The sequence below is a fragment of the Alligator mississippiensis genome, chromosome 15, assembly GCF_030867095.1.
Source record: "Alligator mississippiensis isolate rAllMis1 chromosome 15, rAllMis1, whole genome shotgun sequence".
In the NCBI taxonomy this organism is placed as follows: Eukaryota; Metazoa; Chordata; order Crocodylia; family Alligatoridae; genus Alligator; species Alligator mississippiensis.
This window is the reverse complement of record NC_081838.1, coordinates 36,357,818-36,369,329: the sequence shown is the minus strand read 5'-3', so window position 1 is coordinate 36,369,329 and position 11,512 is coordinate 36,357,818.

Sequence of the window (11,512 nt, the reverse complement as noted above, 5' to 3'; positions counted from 1 at the left end):
GAAAGTGCCACACCGCTCACCTGCCCCTGTGCCCACCCTCGTGTAGCTACCTCATTGAATGGGCTCCGCTTAAAACCGTTGGCTTTACCATCTTGAATGTGCATTGCTCAAAAGAGAGAGATTGCACGCGACATTGAAAAAATTGGGCTTGTACCTTTTTGGGACTGCTTAGCGAGAGAAAGGTTGCGGCACTGTCCCTATGAGCAACCCCCACTTAATGCTGTTTCTCTTAGCGCTATTTCCCTGGGAAGCTCCTTTGGAATGGATACACCATTTCACATTGCGCTCAGCGTGTTTTATGATAATGCTTGCTGTCACCATGAAGGGGCAGGAAAAACTATCATGGGTGTCATTTGGGGTTGTCAGATACTTTCAGTTTTGCAGAGCGCTCGTTTAGCTTCACGCTGGTTTTTCTAGGGACTGATTGAGAGTGATATGTGGGGGTTGCCTATACTGCTTTACCCTTGAGCCTGTCTGCCTTGGAACAAATGGGAAAAGCCAGGAGGGAGTCTGGAGTCTGGAGTCCTGGAACAGAAGTTAGGAAGCTGGGGACAGGTTTTCCAGTGTGCCTGGGGAGTTTTAAGGAGGAGCTAGAGACGCATGGATGCTTGGGAAATGCCACTCAGCACCTCAACCCCTGTGAACATTCCTGGCTTTTGCCTCTGTCTGCTTGGTAACTTGGGGCCAACGGTTTCTCTTCCCACACATTTCGCTTCTTCTGCTTTGTCTAAGTTAGCTTGTGTGCTCTTCAGGGCAGAAGCTCTCTCTCTCTCAAGGTAATTTTCATCACACCTCATGCAACCGAGCCACTCGATTCCAGATTTCTAAACGGTAGTTAGGCCCACAGCTCCCCTTAAAATCACGGGACGTTTGTCACCTGAGTTGCTTTAAAAAGACTGGCCTTGAGCCAGCATGCGCCACTCTGTTGGAAGGACTGCACTCCCAGCTGGTTTACCTTTTTAAGGGATGTGGGTTCCCCAGGGTATCGCCCGCTCTAGTACCTTAGCCAGTGTGCTGCCTGATTTCCACCACACCCTCATTGGGGAACCATTTCCTCCTGACCCTGACCAACGATGGTGTCATGCCCTAAAGCATGTGGACACCTTTCCCTGTTGTTCCCAAGTACTACCAGAAAGGTTCTCGAACTGACGCATCTTCTTATGTGTGGGTACGCCTTAGACTGTCTCTTGTATGTTTCCTTGAACTTGCATGATATTGATCCCAAAGGATGCCAGGTGAGGCAATTACATCTATCCCTATCCCGTATGTCTTGGGACTGAGGGCAGTCTAAGGCTATGGCCAGTAGCCTGGACCGTCAGGTGGGGTTTTTCCATGATGGAGCAGAGTTAGGCACAGAAGCGTATTGGTTGTACAAAGAAAGCTTTACTTACACTGCCAATGGTCACAGTGCAGGAAGGAAACTTGCTTGAGTTACAGTTGCACACAAACAAACAGAAGTGAGATCTCTTCTTGCACTGAACCGAGATGAGTCGTCGATGTATGACTCTGCACGCTCAACACGGGGGATATGTCAAATTTTCCACTATGACGGGGAGTGGCTAAAAGCTGATCAGGCCTCTATGTCCTCCTCCAAGACACACGCAGAGTTTGCTAGGCTCCACAGCGCGCTAAGAGTTCCCCACGAGATGGTTGTGGAGTCCTCCAACTTGGGCTGAAACTGCTCTAAACTTTTATACAGCTAGTGAGCCAATTGCTAGCCGCCACGTAGGGATAATTTAGAATTGACCAATAGTGGGGCATTAATTTGCATACGCGTGGCGGGAGCTCTTTGCACCGGGGTTTTCTCTTTGCAGCTGAGAAATCCACTGTGCAAAGAAAGCTCCATGTGGCGGGAAAATTCCAATGTGCCGAGACACTAAAAAACAGTACATCTGAGACGGTAAAGAGAGAATCTGGTATGCTTTCTCTCTAGCGCATTTTGAGTTTATGTTCTGTGCCCGAAATGGCTCTATTTGGTTTGACAGTGTCTTGCAAGTGTGGAGTAAAGTTCTCTCCGTTATCTGTTTGCCTGTATCCCAGTTCCTTTCCCACAGAGGCCTCTGGTTGGAGTCATGCCATAAAGCAAACATATTTACCTTTCATGAAGCGGTGCGAGCTGCCAGGTGTGCTGCACGCAACACAGGGATGTGGGAAGAGAAGGAGGCACGCTGGCACTAGCAGACCCGAAGCCTGGCTGGTGTTTCTGAACGTGGCCCTCATTGGCAAGGTCTCCCGTACTGGTCACGTGTCATCTGAAGAGCTACGTTCCCCATTGCCCCCATGTTTAAAGTGTTACATAGGTGTCCTGGTTTTGAGGAGTAAAAAATTATTTTGACGTTTCCACTGTCTCTCATCCCTGACTCGTCTCCTCTGTTCATCAAATTCAAGGAAAGGGGCTTTGTCCTGTACTCCAAATACAGTCTTCTGTGACAGCTGAAAATTATGTCTGTGCAATAAAGGTGCCTGCTGAAGGCTCTGTGAAGATTAGACCAAGTGTTGTTGTCTGTCATTTGTTTAGATATTAAGCTACATGTTGTTGCTAAGAGTCTAATTTAGTTTAATATGTAGCAAGGTCTTGTATCAAGTAAGGCCTAGTCAATTTGGCAAAACCTGGAAGTACTAAGGCCCTGTGGCGTAGTTAAAATTGACCTTATGAAAGAAATGCAAGGCTTGTACTGCTATTGCTCAGTCTAAGGACAGTTGAAGCAAAAAGAATCTGAGTGGCTGTAAGTTATCAGCACGGTTCAGAAGTTATAAATTAGCTGAAACAATCCGGAAATCATCTCGAAGAGCCCAAGGACCAAATGCCAGGGTCCTACCCAGCACCTCTCAGACAGCACCGATCGGGGACACCCGACTATTCTAAGCTTTGTGGAAAGAGAAACTTGTCGTATGTCAGGCATTGGAGGGGACTGCTGATAAGTTGCGGATGCAAGTTATTCTCGTCTGTCATTGTTTGTCTCGTTACTACACGTAGTTGTGTTTTTGTGAAGTCAATAAATCTTTCTTACCTTTCTACCCCCAACCGTACTCTCAATCCCAAACCCTCGGCAGGAGGCTGGAACAGTGGGCTTGTACCTTTTTGGGACTGCTTAGCGAGAGAAAGGTTGCGGCACTGTCCCTATGAGCAACCCCCACTTAATGCTGTTTCTCTTAGCGCTATTTCCCTGGGAAGCTCCTTTGGAATGGATACACCATTTCACATTGCGCTCAGCGTGAACAGCTTCCCATGCTGTTCTTCCCTTCCCTTGCATCTGTTATTATAACAGAGCCTCATAACATCCTACAGGAGAACCGGATTGCATTTACTCTTTCACGTGTGGGCACCCCACCTTTATGCACCACTTAAGGAGGGCTGCAGCAGCAGCCTGCAAGTCTGAACAACCATGTCTGGGGGAGCCTGGCCTCTGCACACTTCCCTGTCTCATTCCAACATGCGTGTCTCATAGCTGGGTGTGTGGGAAAGCAGATGTGTGGTTACGGTCCCAGAGGCGGACAGTGTATACTCTTTGCCAGTCTCTGCTAAAGGTTCCCTCATTTTCCTTAGTCTTAAACATGTCGGAGTAGCTACTGTCTATGCACCACTTTGTCCTTTCATAATATACTTTCAGCGTCATATTTTACTGGAGCCCACACCACCATAGCAGACTCAAAACCCAGTCGGGCCACGCAAAACAGCTTTTAAAGCTTGGCAGAACCCGAGCGAGGAAGAATTGTTTCTGAGCTGGGGATTCCTCTGGTTATATCAAGACTTTGGGTAAGTTTGCATGCAAACAGCTTCCTAGCTTTTGAAGAAGATTGTGTCTGGCCGACAGAAAGGGGGTTGCCTCGGGCGCCGCTGCACCTGTCACCCAGACCTGTTGGATTGGTCTCTTGAAGGACCCTGGCTACCAATGGTAGTGAAAGTCACCTTTGGGATGTTGGACTGTTGCTTAGCTGGCTTAATATCCAGACAGCTACATTGGGAAGGGAGAGGGCACTGCTTGAGGGTGGCTTGGCACCTTTCATTCCCAACCCAGCTGAGACCAGCTTGTCTGCAAATCTGGCCCCGAGTTTCTACCGAGCCTTTTGGCATGGCTTGACTTCTGGCTACTTTATATTTATGTATCTGGGTTAGCATTTCCCTTTTAAGCCTTCGGTGGTGTTCTTCTGTATGAAGCCAAATAAGTGACTCAGTTTATCCCTGATGCCACGGTCTGCTTGTGGGCTTCCTGGTGCCGTTTGCCTGTGGGCACTTTCTAAGTGGGGGTCATGAGTGCCCTGGCATCCTCTGCCTTTGTGGCAAGCAGTTGTGGCTGAGAGAGAAAGGGACAGTTGATCAGGATGATTAACTATGGTCTGATAAAAGATATCAGATTCACCCAAAGAACCTTGCTCATTTATAAAGGACACCTTTTTTTTCTCTTTCATTGCAGCCCTGCTCTATTTTCCCTGCCGTTCTTCCTACCGTCTCCTCCAAACACATTTGTGTGGACAGATGATATGGCAACAGTTCAACGACACCGGCGGCAGGAGTGACAAGAGAAAAGCAAGTGCTGTGGGTGGTAGGTAAAATCAGCTGGGTAACCGGATGTAGCGGGGAAACGGTAGAAATGACAAAGTCGAAGCCTCTCTCACTGAAAGCGGCAGGACAGGAGATGTGCTGTCAGAAGGGTGAAGGCGTAACTCGGCCAAGGTCACACAGCAAATATTACACCACATCCTGCATGTAGCCCAGCTCTGAGAAGCATGGGCTTACAGTGCTGGATTGTGAATTAGGAGCTCCGAGGTCAGCTCTTGGCTATGCCATATATGTCCGCCGTGACTTGGATAAGGTACTGAAAGTCCACACCTGAGCTAAAGGGGAAACACCACTGTCATAACCCAATGAGTTTGGTGCCTTGGCACTATGGAATTTTCTTGACACATGAGAGCCTCTTGCACAGCGAGGGTTTTTGCTGCATAAAGAACCCACGTGCGAGAGAGAGTTCCCGCCACTTTGCAGCTGTCTTTGCAGGATGCATTCTCTTTGCAGCACAGAAATGCACGGTGCAAAGAGTTCCCACCATTCGGATGCAAATTCGTGCCCCGCAATTGGCTAGTGCTAAATTATTCACACGTGGCGGCCGGTAATTGGTTTGCTGGCCGTTTAAAAACTAGCGCGACTTTTGCCCAAGTCGAAGAGCTTTGAGCACGCTGCAGACTGCCTCTTAGAGATCCGACTTGCGGCTAGCTGATCGATAGACTGATCACCTATCGATCCTTCTTCCCGTCGCCGAACGCAGTCCCAGACGTACCCTTTTCCCGCTGGCTTGAATTACGGATGAGTTTACTGGCATTGGCCTCGCCAGCTGGAGCAACTCACATTGTTGTCCAGATGACCAAACCGTTTCCGTCACAGCCACCCGCGACGTAAGTAAAGTTTTTTGCAACCATTAAGCCTTGTCAGTCTCTCTATTCACCAGCCCGCCCTGACGAACGAGTAATTTCTGAATCACCTTGAGTCGGTTCAGCCCGGCTGAGACAACCATGACCACTAAGGTGGTTTTCTTAGTCACTGAGGAGGGCCACTTTTTTGGCACGGGGTAGTACCTCGACCGAGGTCAGGCACAGTCTCCCACTTTCTCTTCCAGTGGGAAGATCTGGGCTATACGCCCGCTTTATGGAAATGGGAGAGTCCTCCCTAGCTTGTCCCTGTGGCTGTGCAGCTGAGGGTGGGCAAAACTGAGGGGAATCCGAACCCCGAGCCTCCAGGCTTTGGCCTACATGTAGGATTTGGAAGCATCTGAAGCCCCAGGCAGGGGTGGAGGATGTTTGCCGGTAGTAGGGCCACATGTGGTTCTTGAGCAACTTGTGGCTTTGCAATTGATTTGGCCAATATGCTTTGAACACAAAAACTTTTCCTTAAGCCCCCTGCCCTTCCCCCCCTCCCCCCAAAAAAAACAAAAAACAAAAAAAAAAAAAGCCCAAGCTAAAATGTTTTGGCTGCACTGGCTGCTTGCTTAGCCCCACATCTCTGTGGGCATGTCTATGTGAGATGTTTGCTGCCGAGCTAATTAGTTCTGCGGTAAAGTGTCAGCATCTACGTGCATGGTGTTAGTAGGCCGCAGTAAAGTAATCAATGCCACCAGAAGATAGTATTTGCAAACACAGGTAATAGCCTGTGGCGGTGTTATTAAGTGTGCTGGGTAGCCCCACGCTGGCTCCCCCTCGTGCCCCAGCCAGCCCCTCTGCAGCACACAAAGCTGGGCAGGAGCAGACTTGGGCTGGCAGGCTCAACCCCCTGGTTCCCTGCCAGCTGGGGCTGCTCCAGCCCGACTCAATGGGCTGCAGTCCCAGGTGCACTCAGGCACATGAATGGCACATGTAGATGCGCCCGGCATTCCTCGCCTGCAAGCGAGGAATGACAAAGTTCCCCCTTTCCACCTGTTTTGTCTTTAGCATGTCAGGTCTTTAGGGAGGGGTCAGCTTCTCTGGTGTCTGTACTGACAAAACGGCCACGTGGGATGCATCGATCCAACAGCTTTGTTGCTTTTGGCCCATTCCTTTGATGGTGTTAGGCCACAATGGCTGTTTAGTCTGCTTTCATGGCCCTTGTATGCGGCAGGAGATGGCGTTGTGTGGCTGGAGCAGGGCTTTTGAACCTTCCTGTGAAAAGCTGAAGGATCGCCTTCCTCATCTCACTTTTTGTGAATAGGGAAGTGTCCCTTTGCGTGATGGGTGTTTTCCCGCTTGCACGAGTCCCGTCATCTCGCAGACCTTTCCGGGCTCCATTGTTGCGGGGATGCCGAGAGTGTTGTTTGCGTAGCTAACCAAAGCAGACCAGACTCCCGCTTTTGCAGGGACCCGGGTCATTCTCCTTGGAAATGTGTCAGCGCTCATGCTGACATGGATTCTTCGAGAAGCAAGCTGTCACACAGGGGATCTTTCTGAAGTCCTCTGCACCTTTTTTGCATGGTCTGAAAGAAAACGAGATGATTAACGTGTCATATCTCTAGCTGCTTCATTCATGGCTCTGTCGGCCAGAAGCAATGCAAACCACACAAGCCCCAACGTCAGGGTTGTCTTGGAGACTGAAACCAGAGCATCCTAGGCCAGTGTACTGAGTGTACTGGTTTTATCCCTAACACAATGCGGGGGCTGCAGCCCTAAACCAAGACATGGGTTTGTCTCTTTGGCAGCTGAGCAGGCCTACTTTGCTATCACCGTCAGAAAACATTTGGGACTGAAGGTAACGATGAAGCCTCATGGCCTGATGCAAGGTGACTGAAATGGAACAACCCATCTTTGCTCTGAAAGCCCTTTGCTGCTTGGATTTGCCCCACCGATTCATTTTGTAGGCCCCCACTTCCACCCCCTCTTTGCCCTCGGTGCCAGCCTTTATCACCTGTCCAATTTCCTCTCCCCTTTGCCCTTGTTTCCCTTTTGCCCTTTTCTAAATGGTAAAAGCTCCACAGAAAAAGCAAACATCATCAAAAGCACTGCGTTCTCTCTTTCCAATCTCTCCGTAAAGCACGAGACTTCAGGTGAGTCTGCGTTCTGCATTTTGGGGTTGCAACACAGGAAATGTAGCCTGCCAGATTGGCAGGGGTGGGGGTGAAGTGGGTCAACACTACTGCACCATCCTCATCTCGGATGGTTCGAGTCAGTCAGAGCTCAAGCAGGCACCTTGCCTAGCTGAAGGACTGATAACAGTGAGGCTGTGGCAGCGACTAGTGCCGGGTGCAAAACCTGCCTGAGCAACTGGACAGATGCTCAGATATTTGCTGCTCAGGTCGGTTTGCCTGTGCTTGGCTCTAGCCTGCTGTGGCCCTGTTACACTAAATTGAGAAATGGAAGGTTCTGTTGCATACTCAGGAGTGGTACTTTGCAGTTGGTTTTGTTTTTAATTTTCTCTCTGCAATGATATTGTGCTTCCCCAGGAAGGAGCAGCCTGTGCTGTAAGCGTGCTCGGTGGCATCCCTGCAGCGGAACTGGATCGCTCACTATGTGATATACAAGTGCACGCACAGCTTTGATGCATCTCGCTGCGTGTGTGAGGATGCTGCGCAGAAAATAACAGCCACTTTTTCTGAAGGCCAGGACACTTTTCAAACACCGGAATGTGTGGTGCAGCTGCCTCCCCACCGGGAGCCATTGGCAAACCTAGTCAATTAGGAGACTGTTCTCATTTCTGACAGCGGGGATGTTTCCTTGTCATCCAGTGTCATCCCTTGCATGAGGGAGACAGCGGGGCCCCCATGGACCACAGAGAGAGGCAGCGAGAGTGAACTTGCCACTGGGACTCTCCTTCAGAGGTTCCGCCCTTCCAGAGATCAGAAGCGTCAATTAGGTTACTATTGTCCCGGCCGCCGTAATGTGTCAGCAGTCCCGGAGAGCTAGATTAGATGAGAAAGCAGAAGCATCTTCTTGTTCTTCTTGTGTGCTCTGAAACAGCTAGCTGTCACACAGCGGAGAACTTGCTCTTGAGCCTGTTCCCCAGCGAAGATGCATGGATTCACACCTGTTGCTCCCCTGGGAACCAAAGACCCGGATCCGCCCCCCCCCCCCCCAGTGAAGGGCTGGGAGGTAAAAGCTGGGGCGATAGAGAGGGCAGGTGAGCGCAGGGGTGCTCGCAGGGGTTTGAGTGAGTGTGTGTGTGGGTGGCAGGGTGGGGGTGCATGATCATGCGTGTGTGTGTATGGGGCTGTGCTGGGTGGGATGCACTGGTTGAGTGGAGCCCAGAAGGGGAATGGTGCCCCCACCCTTGGTCTCTGTGCGGGCCGGGCCGGAACCCGGGCCCTTTCATCGCTCTTCACGCGGGCTGTGGCCAGCAGCCCGGGCAGGCTGGGTCGGAGAGGGTGAGCGCCGAGCTAGAATTAGGCACAGACACATAACGGTTGATTTTAAGATTGTTTACTTACACCGAGATGGTCGCGGTGCAGGCTGAGAACTTGCTTGAGTTGTGGTTACAAACAGAAAACACGAACAATCACGTGGAGTTTGCTAGGCTCCACGCAGACAGAACTCCGGATGTCCAGAACAAGCGCGCATAAAACTCGTCGATACGTGTTATAGAAGGTTCCATTCGAAGACGGGAAGAGGTGGGCGGTGGATCAGGCTGCCAAACTCCTCTGAGCAACACACAGGGTTTCTATTACCCTGCCGCTCACACCCAGAGTCCCCACAAGATGGATGTGGAGTCCTCTTCGGCTTGGGCGGAAACTGCTCAAGCCTCTTATACGGCTAGCAGGCCAATCGCTAGCTGCCACGTGTGAATAATTTAGAACTAGCCAATTGCGGGGCACGAATTTGCATGCGAAGAACGGGAACTCCTTTGCACCGTGCATTTCTGTGTTGCAAAGAAAATGCACCCCGCAAAGACCGCTGCAAAGTGGTGGGAACACTCCTTTGCACGTGGGTTCTCTGTGCAGCAGAACTCCTCCGTGCAATGAAGCTGTAAACCCACGGAGATAATTCTTAGTGCTGAAGCACACACACAAAAAAAAATCAGACCTTTGGGTCATGACATCCCCTTTGCTGAAGGCACAATAGAATTATACTTCAAACCTATCATCCGGGTTATTCATAGCTCTGTCAATGGTTCGCGAAACTAAACGAGCAAAAACAAAATCAGTCAACAATAAAAGTTCGTCCTCAAGGGATCGAATCAAATAATAGCCGGCACACACACATACATAAAATCACATTCATAACAAAAAACTGGACGATCATGATTTCAGTAGGCGTCATGGTGGAATCGCGCATCAGGCCTTCGTTCCTCTCGGTGATGTTGTCCCTCTCAGGGCCTCCCTCCACCATGCACTCCGAATCCCTGATCTGTAAAAGAACTCTCTTAAAATGGTTATTTACTACTATTTACAAAATCACACAGGACCACACGATAATGCAGTCGATTAAACTTATCATCACTATTAAATACAAATATGTAAACACGATTTTATACTGGACAGCTCTTTTTCTTCACACTCAGAAACTCGACGAAATCATCGAGGAGTCATCATTGCCTTCTTCTAGATAGTGAAAACCTAACTCGTAGGCTAGCTGCCATTGTCCCGCGTCTCCCAAAATCCGAAGCTGTCTCTTATTAAGTCCAGAACGCTGCAGGAGGAATCCAAACATGTATCTCTCCTTTGCGTTCTCTGGCATAATACTGGACGCTCGGATTCACGGTGTTTCATGTTCTGAACCTCAGTCGGGCATTGACACTCCCGATCACTGGATAATCTTGGCTCCATCAGGACGCGCAGTCTTGACAACTGATGAAGGAGACTACTCACAGGATGATCAATCAGTGGGTTCAGCACAATCCGCAAAACCACGATGTTTCTTTGCCCATAGACTTTAAGACAACTATCTATTCTGTCGAGAGCCACTGGAACGGTTCCAGGGTCTCGCAGGTGACGGTGAGGCCACGGTCGCATTCGTTGGAGCGGTGTTAGTCCCAACGTGCATTCTCTTGGGTTCCAGGCGCAATACGAAACTCCGATAATAGCCAGTACAAGCTGTTCTGCACCGGTGTGCTCTGGTCATCTGTCGTGCCATGCGTGGGCCTTCTTTTCAATCACTCCTGCCACAAGCGCTGGAATCGGCATAGGCCAGTGGACACTAAATGCCACCATGTCGATGTCGGTGACATGTCCCCTACTCCATGAAGCTTGTCTCACCAAGAAGCGTGCTTCTTCCTGGTCCAGGAGGTCGGACCCAAGTTCCATGACCAGATGTCCCAACCACACAGCCAGAGTTTCTTCGGGTCGGATTCTGGATTCTCTACACAAATTCTGCAGTTCGGCTCTGGAACGAGCGTAATAGGTGGTAGCATGAACTGCACTCTGCGGACCGATGACTGGGCTGCTTGATGCTGCAGGCTGATCAATTTCTTCATGAGTTGTCGTTGCTGTTGCTGTTGCTGTCGGAGCTGCAGTCATTGTTACAGTGGGGGTTGTTGTTGTTTCAGGCGGGAGGGGCGGATGCACTCCTCCGCTTGACTCCCCCTCCCTTCGGCAGAGGGGCGTGGTTGGCAGAATCGACTCTGCGTCGCTGGGCGGAGTTACCGGCCGAACCCTCACGGGCTCTCCCGAAGCTCCATCCCTCTCTTCCGGCTTCTCCACGTGGTCTTCCCTCTGCTCGGTGCCATCTTGTTGGGGCAGTTTAAGATCCCCTCTCTCAGCTGCTTCTCCGACCGCCTGAACGGCCATACGCAGCTGGGTCTTTAAGCTTAAAGTTTCACTCATCAGAACAGTCATAGTCTGAAAAGTTGCATTTAATTCTCCCCCCTTGTTGCACCGTAGGACCACTCTCTCATTTACGGTGCGGTCCTCCGTCTCCGGGTCTTTGCGGAGCTCGGACGGATGATCTCAACTCCTTAGTCTAGGCACCACCATGCAAGGGGAAAACCAGCTGATTGGCATCGGCTCTCCCATCTCCCAGGCACACCGCGAGCAACGGACACACTCCCGGGTGGGGGTCGGGCTTACTGCACTCGCCGGGTCGACTTCGATGAGGGTCACAGCCTCGAGGGGCCTGTATAGGA